This window comes from Eptatretus burgeri, chromosome 3, assembly GCF_056783735.1.
Source record: "Eptatretus burgeri isolate ZD-2024b chromosome 3, Ebu_testis_v1, whole genome shotgun sequence".
NCBI lineage: Eukaryota > Metazoa > Chordata > Myxini > Myxiniformes > Myxinidae > Eptatretus > Eptatretus burgeri.
The window spans coordinates 140,879,397-140,895,090 of NC_140963.1; the positions used below are offsets into that span (position 1 = coordinate 140,879,397).

General features: G+C 43.0%; 1 long non-coding RNA gene across 9 annotated transcripts in view; it reads right to left on the bottom strand.

Moving 5' to 3' along the window:
- The window catches only part of LOC147031152 (uncharacterized), a 297,080-nt gene that overhangs the window by 143,456 nt on the left and 137,930 nt on the right, over positions 1 to 15,694 (bottom strand). For all 9 annotated transcript variants that reach the window (XR_015056687.1, XR_015056691.1, XR_015056688.1 and 6 more), the window contains exon 5: positions 12,261 to 12,344. This is a non-coding gene — a long non-coding RNA (uncharacterized LOC147031152). The remainder of the gene's footprint in view (positions 1 to 12,260; positions 12,345 to 15,694) is intronic.

Below are 15,694 nucleotides of genomic sequence, written 5' to 3' on the forward strand. Positions count from 1 at the left end.
GTGCACATACACAGAATCAGACCTCCACACTTGGCACAAGGTCATCAAGGGTGAACATATAGATAATCGAGGCCTGGTTTCTCTGAGAAGTCAATCAACCGACACATCAACTTGCATCCCGCATACAAAGAATTACGTGATCAATTACAACACCGACAGGAGCCGCAAGAGAGGTTAAACGCAGGGGAGCACTGTGATTGGTGACAACTTGGACCAATCCACGACGCAGAACCGTCCTCAACATTGCTCAATGTTGTTCCACTATCACACCACTTGAAACACCTCTCAGGAAGAGAACTGGCTTGTTCTCGAAAAAAAATCAGGCTTCAATAAATACCTCTGATCTTTACCCCATTAACCTGACATAATCAACCACATCACTTGCAGGTTATTGTATGTCCTGTTTGTTCATTCCATTGTTTGTGTCCAACAGTAGCTCCACTGCCCCACTGCTAGTATATTGCTTTGTTACCCTCTGTCACCTTGCTCTTCCAGGAGTCTGCAAAGTGTATATTAAAAATAGTTAGCTACCCCTATACTGGAGAATCCAAACAATAAACTCGACTATTCAATTCAACATCGGCAAAATTGGAGACGAAAAAATGTCTCCCGGCATCGCATACAGGTTTTGCTGCGAGCTTTTGACCAAAGACAGTCAAATTTAATGCTCATTGTCAAGATGTTATTTTTCCAATTCCAGTCCTTTCTGCCAGCAAGCAAAACAATGTCGAAATGACAAAGTAGGAAAATGAATGATAAAATGAAGAAAAGAAAAAAAAAAAAACCTCAGGGGATTGTAATATAATGTGAATAATGTGAATTGCCATTCAAACCAGATTTCCTCAACCTCAACCTCAACCTCAAACCAGCCTATTTCAGTCCACTGAAGGATGAAGGCCTCCTTCAGCAAACCTCGATGGGTGTTTGGCATATTCCCCATGCTAGCCAAGTGCAGGCTGGTGAGAGAGCGCAGCCACGAGACTTGAACCCACACCATTCGGAGAAAAAGAAACGTCTTTCACCATTTGATCAAAAACAGTCAACCACAATTACCAACTCGACTTCAAAAAAAAAAAACCAAAAAAAACAAAAAAAACAATAACTTTAAATCCCACCATTTCATTTCCTCAAGCTGTCATTATTTAGACATTTTAATGCGAAACTGTCATCTGTGAGTTGCGGGTGCATCGTTTGACCCCATCTGTGACCTGCAGGTGGATATGTCATCTGCATGGTAATTGGAGAAAAGGACAATGTGTTGAGGGAGGGTAAAGACTACATATTGACAGCAGTTATTCTGGGCCATCCGGTCGAGTGAAGAGGTCATACTGCAGCAGAGAAATCGGGCTTACGTGGTGTCTGGACACTGGCGTCCAAAAATAAACAGCAAAGTATGGCAGCTGCAAATCCTACGATCTATACTAATAAATGTCAGTGTGTATCAGTCACTCAGTCAGTGTGTGAGTCTCCTCCATAACTCCAAAACCATGAAACATAGCAGCCTGAAACTTTGCATGCATACGAAGCGAACTCCAAGGGAGTGCACGAGTGAAAATTAGGTGTTTGTGTTAATTCAAACACCGCTTTTGAAGATAATTAACGGCCTTATTTAATTATATATCAGGCGCATCCTCGGCCACCTTGCTCTCCCTTGTGGCACATTGACTGTTACCTCGCTGGAGTCTAAATTTGCCATTTGTTTTGGCCTGTTCAACCATGCCTTGACTTGGAACAGGCCGCAATGACATCTCAACGACAAAGTTATTTTTTCACATTCCTCACTCATATTATCGAACGCCTGATCATCATACAGATGAATCGCGAGGTACATCACAATGTTTATAAACACCCGGAGACGCCAGCGTCCGTGGCTTCATTTAATTTCCGCACATGCCAGAACCTTTGATCCAATATGGCTACCAGACCACGTGACCTATGACATCATTGTTATCAAATTATATTTCCGACATGGAGTCAATCACATATGTGAAGTTTTGAACCGATCAGTTAAGCAGTTTCAGAGAAGAGGATTTTAAGAGGTTTTTCTTATGATCCAACATGGCTGCCATACCTCATTACTGATAACGTCATTGTTAACACACTACATTTCCCTTGTGCATTTGACCATAAATTTAAAGTTTCGCATTGTTCGGTTTAGCAGTTAGAGAGAAGAAGATTGTTCGAGATTTTCCTTTAATCCAAAATGGCGGCCAAACCAAATCGAAATTCAAGTACTTTTGGGACCTTTAAACCTCATGATGACCTAGTTAAAGGTGGATGGGGAGGATGCCACGAACAAACTCGAGTTATACGAAAGATCATTTCAGCCGAGTTTGGTCACAATCCCATCAGCAATTTCGGAGAAGAAGTTGCAAGTGTTTACAGATGGACAGACTGACGACGCGCCATCCCATAAGCCAACCTGAACTATGTTCCAGGTGAGCTAAAAATGAGAACTAACATCGGTATCCAAGTCCAGCAATATTAGGAAATGATCAAACAGAAGTCTCATATTCATGTACAATGTTATCCTGGTTTAAAAATCATTTTTCAATGATAATTCATAGGTTGAAATGACGATTAAAATCGCAATCGGCGGAGATATTTTTTTCAATAATGAAAAATCGAAGGCCATGAATTGCATACCATCGTAACCCAATATTTATTATCCCAACCTCATCCGGTATCATCGCATAAAAAAATATCGACGTGACGTCAATGTGGAGTGTATCTGAAGGAAATTCATGTCCCACTGGCTGTCCCAGAATAACACGAGTTTTATCAAATGTCATTCACTGCAGATTAGAAAGTAGTTTTTCAAAAAGTACAACGTAGTATTAAAAATTTGAGAGGAGGTGGAATAATGGGAGAGTCAGGGTTGAGAAAGGAGAGATTTTGGTAAAAGTGTGTAAGCTGGGGGTCTTGACACAAATCCAGAGGTCCAATTGACGATCCGGATGGAATTATGTCCAAAAGCCCCAACGGACCACAATACCCTCTGGTCCAAACAATATTCAATCACAAGTATTAGTCAAGTTATAAACCCTTGAAATTGTGACCAGCAATGTACTTTATGGAGTGTCCTGCCAGGATAAAATGACGACCAATGATTGCAAACATACCTTATTTAAACAATCTAATTCCTCTTCTTCTCCTTCTTACAAATGTTGCACAAAGCTGTGGGTAGCATGATTTTAGGTGTGCTGCTGATGCAATGCCCCCTGAAGGTTAGTAAAGGAATTTGAAATATGTTTTGGGTGCCGGTGATAGCTCGCCTTGTAAACGTTTCGCCGGCTTCATCAGGCACAATATTGTTTATTGTGCCTGATGAAGCCGGCTGCGAAGCCGGTGAAACGTTGCCTGAGACCGGATCTGTCTTGCTTTTTTGCTCAAATTAGCGGAGTCGATCGAGTATTTTCTTTGGTTGGAAGCACCTTCTTCTTCTTTAAAAAAAAAAAAATATATATATATATAATTATATATATATATATATATGTACAGTATACATATATACATATATGCACACCATGTACCATGTGGTACATGCTTGGAAGCCTCATTGATATGTATTGCTGTCTGCGTTGTCGCTGATGATTTGCCAATAAGCAATGAAACCGGTTTGGCAGCTGAGGGGGTGTGTGGCATTGGGATTCTCATGTGTGTACTATTTGTGAACGTCTTTATAGCTGTGGAGGAACTCTGGGAAGGGTTTGATACAGCATAGCGCTTACCTTGTGTAGGCCTTCTTGATTGCTCTTTGCAGCAGTTTCAGCTTTTGGAGCATGGGAGGTGTTTATATACATATATTTTGTTTTTATAAGTATATCTGGATGAAATGAACAGTGTTGTGACTGTAGAGTCTGGGGATTCACATGAAGGACATATCCCACTTTGAGATTGACTTAAACGACTGTGGGATAGTGGGTGTGCAAACTGAATGACTTGTGCCATGTCCAGAATGCATTTCGTTTTGATGCCCATGCCACTGCCAATGCCCATCTCATGCCAAGTTACCAAATTAAGGCATATGAAACTCAAACATATTTCTGCTTACGAAACTTGTTAATCAGGTACCTTGTATAGCAGTGGTGGACATGAAGAAAGACACAGCATAAACACTGTTAACCTGAGTCTGATCATCACTTTTAAAGTATATTTGTAAAATAAAAAATTATAATTTGGGTTGCCCTGTTTGGCATTTTGAAGTGGGACACTTGCCCACACCTCAGATTTGAATGCCAAACACTGGGTTGATGGATCCCACCCCACTCCATGCATCATACTCTGTGATAACAGAGCATTTGTTCTCCCGAAGCAGTTTCGTGGCCAAGGGTCATGCTGGGTGGTTTGCCATTCCTCTTCTAGTTGTTGTCAGGGCAGGAATTATTAATTTGTTCATGGTGCCACTGCTAGCCCGCCAAGTCTTTGCGAAGAACACCGTGGGATCTTCAACGTCCACCAACTAATGCCGGGAGACGGGACGCCAGTTTAACGTCCATCTGAGGAACGGCACTCACATTGATGAATCACCCTGCCTGTGAAACACCGGGATGACAGTTTTTTAGCTGAGTTGAGATTCGAACCCACAGTAGACCGCTTTTAGGCGAGCGTGCGTACCTCGAGGTCTAAGCCATCCTGTCGGCCGTGGTTGATGCAATAAATACACAAGATCAGCACGAGCCTCACACAATGGAAAAAAAAAGGTGAGCTCACCTTCCTTAACTCGTTTTAAAGAATATTCAATGCAAAAGTGGATTAACGTCTGATTGAGTATTCATTTTAAGGAGTCAACTCAAATAAATCCTTTTTCGAACAATGTTGGCTCGTCCAGGCTCCGTTGTAACATCTGGCTTTATTCAATACCCATGTAAAATATTTAATACATATATACGTGTGCTCTTAATTATATATTACATGGCCTCTGTATTACTGGAAATTAAATAAATATTTCTGAGCCAAAGTAAATAATTCGCCAAAAGAAAGATGTTCTTGCAAGGCATTTTAATGAAAGCTGAAAAGTAAACCCATCTCTTGATTTCCTGATTACACAAGTTCTTGAAAAGTTGCACAGAAAGAGAAATTCTGGAGATCGAACCGCATTTTCCTCTTGACCTTTTTTGTAAACAAGGTCAAGGTGGTATAAAGGGTGTAAACAAGGTCGGAAGGGGGTTGCTTGTCGACCACATGAACCCTGCAGATACATGGGGGTGGGGGGGGGGGGATAAAGCATGGAAAGAGCAGAGGGTGCAATACCAGGAAGGAGGCGGTAGAAGACAGAGAGACCACCAACTTGTCTGCGATTGTGAAGTGTTTGGCCACAGACTCGGCTTCATTGTAAGACATTTTAATAATCTTGAAGGCCTTGGTTTCCGCAGCATCAAGCTGAGAAAGATGCGAGGCAGGAGTACCAACTCAGAGGGAAGAGCAGTACTCCATCAAGCTGCGGTTGAAGGCCTTGTACGTGGATAGGAGTTCAGGTGTGCCCAGGAAGGACTTTGTGCGACGGAGGATGCCCAGTCAGCGGCTGGCTTGGGAGGCCAACTTTGACATGTGGTTTGCCCCAGAAAAATCATGGCTGATGGTGAGTCTCAGGAGTTTGAATGACTAAACTTCCTCAAGGATTGTTATGAAAGTAGATTGGAGGATTTGCCAGACCGTTCTTTTGGAGAGAGATAGTGAGTGTGTGACATTTCTCAGGATTGAAAGACATATTATATGATAAATGTTTGACCATCTTGTGATTTTTGTCAAGGTCTGAAGAGAGGGAAGAGGCTGAGGCCTGCCTGTTCGCAGGATGTGGGATGTCACGGCAGAGGGTGGAGTCATCAGCAAAGAGATTTTGATTCCATCTTTAGCATTTATAGGAGGTTTGATCCATTCAATGTCATTATAATGAACATTTGTTTCCATTTCTGCAACAACTTCATTTGAGAAATGACCTCAAGAACAAAACAATTAAAAATAAAAACTAATAGCAAGGAAGAATGATGAGGAAGGAAAGAATGGTTTGGGCCGAAGAGATGCCGAAAGAGATGAGAGGCCGATTCGATTTTGGTTCAGGTCCGGCTGCAGGTCCGGTCCATCAGTGGGATACAAAACGTTACCTGTTCAGCCTGGCGGAGGTACGCGCTCTTCCGAGTGCCGGTCTAATTTTTACTGTTTCAGAAGTTTCTGATGGTGTTTACAGACAAAGCAGGATAGCCAACTTGATAAAGAGGCATCTCCAGTCGCAAGACTCTGGGAACGAGTTAAATTTGGTTCTCTGATCATATTTTGGTCCAAAAGAAACAGAATTGTTAAATACATTATGGCACGAATTGTTAAATATGCTCCTCAAACTTGGTGCCGGAGGAGCTTTTTGATACAAAACTCCAAAAAACAAATGGGAGGCTCAGGTAGCGAAAATTGCTGCCATGTTGTTACGCATTTTATCAGCTTCAATGAAGCAACCCGCTTGTGGTTGAACGCATCATTGTTTCCCTGCTATATCCATCAACACGCTGAATTTGATTGCCGTTTGACCTCCTGATCTGTTTTGTTTATGTCACATTTTGCCATCAGGAAATCTGTTCACGAAATGAGCCTGAATCACAAAGTTTAAACAAATGTGTGGCAATAATCACATGATGTGTGAATCACAGACCTATCAAACACACTAAACGCCCCTCCAGGTACTGTCTCACAAACCCCACTTACATTGGATGATTAAAACGCAAGCTTCTCATTGGTTCTAAAAACTACAACCAGCGGCTGCTGTATCATCATGTTGTGTTTCCAGCAAGAACAGCAAGACGCACTAACCTTGAGCAGCCGCTGTCGTGTTGATTATCGTAAGTGTACTTCAAAATAACACAATAGCGGCACCAACTTGGCTATCCTGCTCTCCGTCCTTACCCAGATGAAGACTCATAAAGGAGCTTCTACGTCATTAAACGTAAGAGTGGAACAAGGACATTAGGAGACATTGATGTACTTTCGATGGTCATTTTAATGCACAGGTATCGAGGCTCCTGAAAGAGCAGAATAACATCGGGCAAAGACTCGGACACAAAATGGTGCAATGGGGAGACGGTATCGGACAGAACCTATGGATAGTTCACAGCACATCAAGCTAGCACACAATTGGAAAAACAACGGTCGAAGGGATTTGAATCTCCGATCCGAGCATCGTGAGCGATACGCTCAGATGGGAATACCCAACAGACCAACCCATGATGAAGCGATGAAGGTTAATTATCACTTCCACATGATGCCCAAAACAGAACATCTGGTGGTTCTTTCAAAATGACATTTTGATGCTTTGATTGTCAAGTCAATACACTAACCAAATGTTTATCTTTCATAATCAAAGAGAATCATCAAATTAGCTTTTATGACGAAACACAAGGGAAGTCAATTAAAAAAAAGACCCTTTCATTTCCAAGCTCAATCGTCATTCTTATTACATATTTCATCAATTAATTGAAAAAGAACCTTCACTCAATGGCTTCCCCTTACAGGTTCACTTAAGGATGCGGCACTGATGGACATGCAATGGGCGGTTAAAAACGTCGTGGAATTTCTGCCCTAAAGAGATAAATTCAAAGAGAATATGTTGTTCTGGTTCTGTGCAAACAGGATGTCATGTGATGAAACTACCCAAAGTTTGAGGAGGATGTTAAGTCAGCTGGACCATTTGCTCAATTCTGTTTCTATATGGTTGCCGACGATCATGTGATCTTTCAGAAAATAAGCAGGCCTTCCGGTTCTGGTTCTGTTTCATGTGGACATTTGGATTGGCAGCTCTTCCTTCGAGTTCATCAAAGCTAGGTTTACCGGAGCAGATCCATTGTGTATTAGATTTTCGTCCCTGTGTTGCTGTTTGTGTTTCCGTCTAATTGTCCATGTTAAACTGTACTGTGTTATGCTATATTGTGGAATTCGTGTCCGTGTAACTGAGGCCTAATCATCCAGGCCTTGGCTAGTCGAGTTCAAATTCTGTCTCTGCACTGATGCTGCGTGCCTTGTACTGCTTCATTCTACCATGTATTGTCCTTTTTATCCCATTTAACTTTATCCGAGTCTCCCTCCTCAGTTAAAAAATAAATAAATAAATAAATCATTTTCTTAATTCCAAAACACTTTATCCATCTTTTTCCTGCACTTCATTCTTCATCCCTTACATTTCTTAATATTTCCAAAACGAATCTTCATTGAATGAAACACTTCTTCTTCATCACAATTTATTCATCTTCTTCTTCTTCATCTTCATAAGGATTATTTTCCAAATCTGTCTAACTCCTAAACACTTGTTCCATCAAGCACCACTTTTCCTCTGTGCCTTCAACAATCATTCTTTCCACCCTTCCCATGAGGTCTGTCTCTTTATGTCCAGATTGGCAATCTTGAGAAGTGAAATTTGCAGAGGTTGTCTGCTCTCGACAATCAATTATCCTTCACATCGTCCAATGGTGTCAAACCCCTCCATATCAGGACCCTACCCCATATCTCCTCCATGCCCACATCCTTCTAACCTCACTCCTATATATTCCACTCTTCAGCATCCCCCTTCATGTCCCTTCTTTCTGTATCTGCTCAACCCCACCACCTCAAAGCATCCACAACAGCCCACACCCTCAAAGCTGCTGCTCACCCTGTCTCCTCAAATTTTCCCCTTTCCCTGCTTCCTCCCATCTTCTCCTCACCCTGCTCCCCCCTCTCATCCTGCCTTCTTTCAGCTTCTCCCCATCCCAACCCCTCTCAGCTTCCCCCCGTCCTTACCCCCCCCCACCCCCCACTGCACACCATCTCCGAACTCTTTTCAACATTCCAGCACCCTGCCAACTATGTCTCATCCCCTGTCCATAACTCTGTGGACCTCAAACATCCAAGGTCTCCTATCCAACCTGAGATCTCTTAATCAGAGCCAATGCTGATGAACCGGACACCATCTGTTTAACAGAATCCTTACTCCCACAGGACATCCCTCACTCCTTCGTGTCTCTCACTGGCTATCGTCTCCTCCAATTTGGTAGGACTGAACCCTGTCCTGGCATCAGAGTTGCATATAACTTCATTTCTCACAGTCTGTGGACTGATCTTACACCTCCCAACCCCCAGGAGTACCTTTGGCAGTGACTTCCCCTCTGCTCCCACTTCTTGTTTGTCTGTGTTCTGTCCTCCAGACAGTGATGGCTTCACTTACATCTCTCACACAGACAACATGAACCAACTTTTATCCACTCATCCCAACTCTCTCTCTCTCTATTCCTCATGTGTGGTGATTTCAATTGTCACCATGCTAATTCCATGGGTGTTCATACCTCAGACACCAGCCATGGTACTTCAGCAAAGGACTTCCGTGACACCACAGGAATAACTCGATCTGTGAACTTTCTGACACTGATTTCTCTCAAGGGCAAATCCTCCCTTCTCGAATGGGTGACGACAACTGCCCCACAAATGTCATCTCCTCTTCCTCTGCTCCAATTGATTCATCTGATCATATGCTTGCGAGTCGCAACATTTCACTGCTTATTTTCAGAGAGCCGCCTCAACACCAGCAAGCCCAGCAGTTCACTCAGGCAGATTGGCATGGACTGGAAGCAGCCATCTCTCCTCATGAATGGTCTCCTACATCTGCTGCCCCTGATGTGAACTCAGCCTGGGAATTCTTCCACATAAACTCTCTCTCTCTCACTCACTCTCTCCCTGACTCACTCTCTTCCTGACTCACTCTCTCTCTGACTCACTCTCTCCCTGACTCACTCTCTCTCTCCCTCATGCACAGATTCATCCCATATCATCTTCAATTATCCGACCCTTCTTCCCACCCATGGTACACTGAATCCTATGGTGAAGATGTTGCTTTGAAATAACTTACATTCTCTTGCTCAGGTCCTGACCGAAGGCAGTCTCAGATCATTCAACAAAGCCCACAGCAAGTGTGTCCACCATCAGGAGAGCCAGAAAACAACAACTGTCCAATCTCAAAAATGAACTTTCAAACTTGTCTGTCTCCTCTAAAGGTTGTTGGTGCCTTGATAAGTCTATCTCTGGTGTATGCTCCCCTTCCATCCCTTCCCTCTCTTCGAATGGTTCCAAAGCCGACTATGATCGTAAGAAGGTTGAATGCCTCAATTCTGTGTTTACCTTGATGTCTTGTGTCCCCAACCCCTTGCTCTCTGAACCCACCTGCTCCTGGACTCTGTGTCTTTTGCACCTGAGAAGGTGGAGAAGTTCTTTTCAACCCTAGACTCTGACTCTGCAATTGGACGGGACAGCATCAGATCATGTGTCCTAAACACCTGCTGTACTGCTTTCGCACATCCTCTCTCTGCTCTGTCCACCTCATAATTGGACTTATGTCATCTCCCATCTGCTTAGAAGTCAACCAACATCATCACATGACATAAACAAGGTGGAAAAAAAACAATCCTCCTAATTACAGACCTATCAACTTATTTCCAATTATCAGCAAGGTCAATGGATCCAACATCACCAGTGACATAAAATCTTTCTTTTTCTCATGGAATGGTTGACATGAAACAGCCTCATTTCAAATCATCAATTCAGATTCAGACCTGGTGACTCCACTTTGGATGTGCTGCTTCGACTCACCCAACAATGGATGGAGGCCCTCAATGTCAGACACAAGATCAAGGACATCTCTCTGAGCACCTCTCGAACTCTTGATGCAGTCAGGCATCCCGCCTTACTCTCCAAACTCTCTGCCTATGACATCCAAGGCCAACTCAACACATGGCTTGCTGACTTCCTTTTCTCCCGTAGCCAATGTGTGGCACTCAACGGAATCCTTTCATCTCCTCTTCCTGTCAAGGCTGGTGTGCCCCAAGGTGGTGGTTTGGGCCCAGTCCTATTCCTGATCTTCATCAACGATCTCTCCGACTCCCTGGGAAATCCTCTTTATCTATTTGCTGACAACTCCAACCAATGATGTGACATCCCTCATCCTTCAGATGGACAGTAAACAGCCCCTTCCCTCTCTTCAGACTGATAAAATCACAAGATGGTAAAACACTTGGAATGTGTCCTTCGATTGCGACAAATCTCTCACTCTCACTGTCTCTCTCTGAATGACTGTTTGGCAAACCCTCTTATCAACTTTCTTAACAACCCCCTGGAAGACGTTCAGTCACTTAAAACTCCTGGCTCTCAATATCAGCAATGATCTTTCTTGTGCAAACCACACTTCTACGTTCACCTCCAATGCCTTTCACTGACTGGGCATCCTCCGTCATACAAAGTTCTTCCTTGGCACAGCTGAACTCTTATCCACCTTCAAGGCCTTTATACATACCTTTTTGGAGTACTGCTCTCCCCACTGGGCTGGCTCCCATGTCCCACACCTTGCTCAGCTGGACGTCGTGAAAACCAAGACTAACAAGATTATAGGAATCTCTCACAATCAAGCTGAGTCGATGAGCGTATCACTTTTCCACCGCAGACAGGTTAGTAGTCTCTCTGTCGTTTACTGCCTCCTTTTTGGTCTAGCACCCTTTGCTCTTTCCATGCTTTGTCCCCCAAAAGTTTCTGCAGGAAGCATGAAGTTCATCATCACCCTCCTTCTGGTGAAACTCCCAAAATCCAGAATCACTGTTCACCTCCAAGCAATCATTCCTCTTTCTTCCTGAATGTGGAACCACCTTGCGCATTCTCTTCAACCTCATTCTTCCCTCCTGGTTTTCAAGACAGCTGTTCCCCACCATCACAAGTCATCCCCCATCCAAAACCATGATCCTTTCTACCCCCATTAACACCCACCCCTCCTCCCAACACCCATCTCTTTCCAAATTTCCACGTTTTCCTTCCTGAGAGTTTGCTTCTATATCCATCTTGTCACCCCCTGCATTCTCCACTCCCCCTCATTCTTACCTGTATTCCTTGTTTGTCCAAGTCTTTCTCTCTATTTTGTCCCTCAACCCTGCTGTTGGTGTTTCTCCCTCTCTTTCCAGAGTTCTTTTTGTTCTGTTATGACATCTTGATTCATTGTATGTCCTAGCTCTTCCATGAACCCTTTTGGGGGGATACAAAGTCTACGAGCGCTTGAGTTTGCATTTAAAATAAATAAATACTTTAACCCTCTGTGCCAATACAATGACTAATCTTCATCTGCCACTGTACTAGGAAACAATATGGCCACAAAACCCAGGAGAATGAGACTGTGAGCTTACTTCACACATCTGTGATTCAAATACAAAAAGATTAACAACTCATACGAATCAAACTTCTGATTCATCACAGAGCTTGAGTAACTTTACCTGGAAATGTTGAGAGTTCCCTCATCTCTTAAGCTGATGAGGCATGCTGGTGTAAACGTCCATCTTTCGATCATCATTCATAAACTGCAACAAAATGGAACAATTCACGTTTGTCTCACCAAGTCCATTGTTCTTACGGCGCACAACGATTGTCGTTGACGTCATCACACAATTTATCACTCCAATATAATCTCGTGTACAAAATGCATTCGTTTCAAGGTGACAACATTTCCAACAGGAAGGTGCAGAGGTTGTGCAGGTATGTCATGAGGTTTTTGATTTTTCTCCTTCATGTACAAATTTTGATTTAGCACTGGTTAGGGATGCACTCCTTGGTTTGATTGATAAAGTTTTAAATTGTTTTAACAAGTTTTTACGTGTCAGGTTTCATCGGTCATTCTTTTATACGAAAACAGTCGGACTGCGTGTCCTGGGGCTCACCTGGATCAGGAGCAACAGTCACTCAAACCCTCTTAGGGTCTGATTTTTTTTTTCATGCCGAAGGTGGATGGAGGTTATGTTTCCATCCTTGTCTGTCTGTCTGTTTGTTTGTGAACAAAATATCTCAAAAAGGATGTGGACGGATTCGGACTAAATTTGGTGGAGAGCTTGGGTTTGTGACAAGAACGAAATTGTTAGACTTTGGTGAAGATCCGAATCCGAATCTTGATCTGAGAATTTTAAAGTGATTTTTCACCATTGAGAGATTGGGCAAAAACGATGATGTTATCGCCTCCATGTGGTTAAGTATAAGTTTTTATGATAAGCCGATTCACAGTTTTTACCCAGACAGCCTGATTGTAGATAAGAGTAGTCGTGATGATTGTGTCACTGTACAATTGGTTGTGTTAGTTGGAGTTGGACAGAATGGCTTCAGCACGAGTGTGTATCATAAAATTGACAATTTTAGATTTCCAGTGGTCATGTATACCTTTACTGTACATATAGATATATATATATATATATATATATATATATATATATATATATATAAATAATTATCATTAAAACATTCTACATGAGTAGTCGCAGCAATGGTGAAAATTTTGTCTCAATCCAACAAGCGGTTGCGGAGAAAAACATGAAAGTTCTGAACGGACAAACAGACAGACAGACAAACAAACAAGAAGAAGACGTCATGCAGAGCACAATACTTGCAAAATCCATAAAACAAATTTGACCTCAAAAATAATTGGTGGTTGAATTAAATGACCTGAAAATGCAAATCCTCTGCAAATTTCAAGTCAATTGGATGAAAATTGAGGATTTTAGAAATAACACCTGAGTTGTTGACCTTTTGACCTCAAAAACAATAGACTTCTTCCTGATGACAAACTCTACCATGTGGTGAAGTTTCGTGAAGGTCGGTTTAAAACTGTGACCCGTAGGCGACAGACAGACAGACAGACAGACAGACAGACAGACAGACAGACAGAATAACAAAATCGACCAACCAGTATACTTGAAAAATCTTCGATTTTGCAAGTAACAAAATGACCCAAATGCAAAACCCTCTCCGAATCCTTCGGCGAAGGTAACTTATGCTCAAAACATCGAATGGCAGAGTGATTCCTTCCGACTGCCATCTTCAACATCTTACGATCAAGGAGGCCACACGTGAATCAGGAGAAAAGACATTAGGGTTGCAATAACAACATGGGCATCACAAGTATTGCATGCATGTGTTCGTGTTGCGTGTTATCAAGCGTTTTCAGCTTTCATATAAATTGTACTCTTAATGATGAAAAAAAAAACCTCTTCCTTTCTATCTGAGCTGATTTGTACTGCTCTGGAGTTTGTTTTCTTGCAGCGGAGCTGATAGTGCAATGAGCAGCAGCTCATGGTTGGCATCTCGATACAATACGACTAATTGGCCAAAGCCGCTTTCACTCCCCAAAAAAAACCACGATGTGCAGTAAGTCGTCAAAAGTGAATGCTCTTCACACAAGATGGATAATTATCATCAGCACACTCTGGGAATCCACCTGAAGCCCATCTCCATCATCAGGACCAGGAGAAAATGCAAATTCACACAAATCGCATCGATCGAGTCTGGTGCGAAGTCGAATGTCGCGTTTGGACATTTGGGGTTGAATTTTTGGTCACTGTGTAGCAAGTGTGGACCTTGTGCTAAAATTCTCAGTTTTGTGATTCGAGCGAGTCGTACAGCATCGCCGTCAGTGACGAGCAGGAAACTGGGTTGCAGATTGGCAACAACTACAGGATTTGCAGCGTGAAGTGCCGGTGCTCATAAAACTATCGGAGATACAAAACAAGTTAAAAAGCGACAACAACATTCACCTTCGGACGACCAATGGCTTCCAGTAGAAATATCCCAAACCAGGTTGAAACTTCAATGGAGTTTGTCATCACCGTCGCACAAAAAGATAACACGCGGAAAGGGGAGACGGAAGAGGAAAGGGGGAGAGGGGTGGCGGTAAGGCATGAAGAAGGACAAAGCAAATGAGGCACAAAAATATGATAAAAGACAACCAAGATGGTGGACAGAACAAGTTAAAAATGGCAGGGAATAGCAACACACAACAGTGCATGTGCAACACAAACTAAACGAGGAAGTAGCAGCGGCGATCAACGTGTTTCCAGGGGAAGAGAAACGGCCCAAATGGAAATTGGTCGATACATTAGTGTCGAGCAATCCTCTAATTACGTACCTACACCTGCTGGGAGGTGGACACCACCTGTGCAGCAAAGAGTAGAGAGACCTTTCATAACGTGCCGGACTGCGCGCAGCAGTCACGATCGCTGGAGGGCGCTGTGAAAATCCACTTCACGAGGGGGACATCTTTGTGCGTTTTCCTTTCACTCCACTTGTACCAACAATACGCACACTTCCACCCGTGAGTGTGAAGCGTTCCAAGGATGCGAAGCCTTAACTTGTATACACAGGCATGCATTAGGTGAACATCATTGTATAGTTTATAAGAAAAGTTACAGAAAACTAACGGACTATCAGAAATGCTTTACTCGTGTGACTTGCTAATCAATGCACAACTCTTGCTTTTTATGTTGATGCTCATAAGAATGATTATGTTTGTAAAGCGCCTTTTGCCGATGGATACAAGACGCTGAAAGAAAGAGAAAGCGAGGCAAATCGAGAAAGGCAGGGAGGAATGGTGAAAGAGCAAATGGAAGTGCTGCCTGAAAGGTGACCCCACGGTGTCCTTCGCGAAGAGGAGGCGAGCCATTGCCGGCACCATGGCTAAATTCCAAATTCATGCCGGAACCTGAGTCGAACGACAGGCCTGACCAACTGGTTCGTGAAAGACCTGGGCCAACCTTCACCCAGCCAACCCCACAATAACGTAGGAATAATTATGGCTGTTAAAGAAGGGGAACAACAAAATAGCTTGGAGACGACCGCTACTCTGTGGACGATGGTCCTGGTTTACGAGCGCAGAGAAATCTCTTCACTC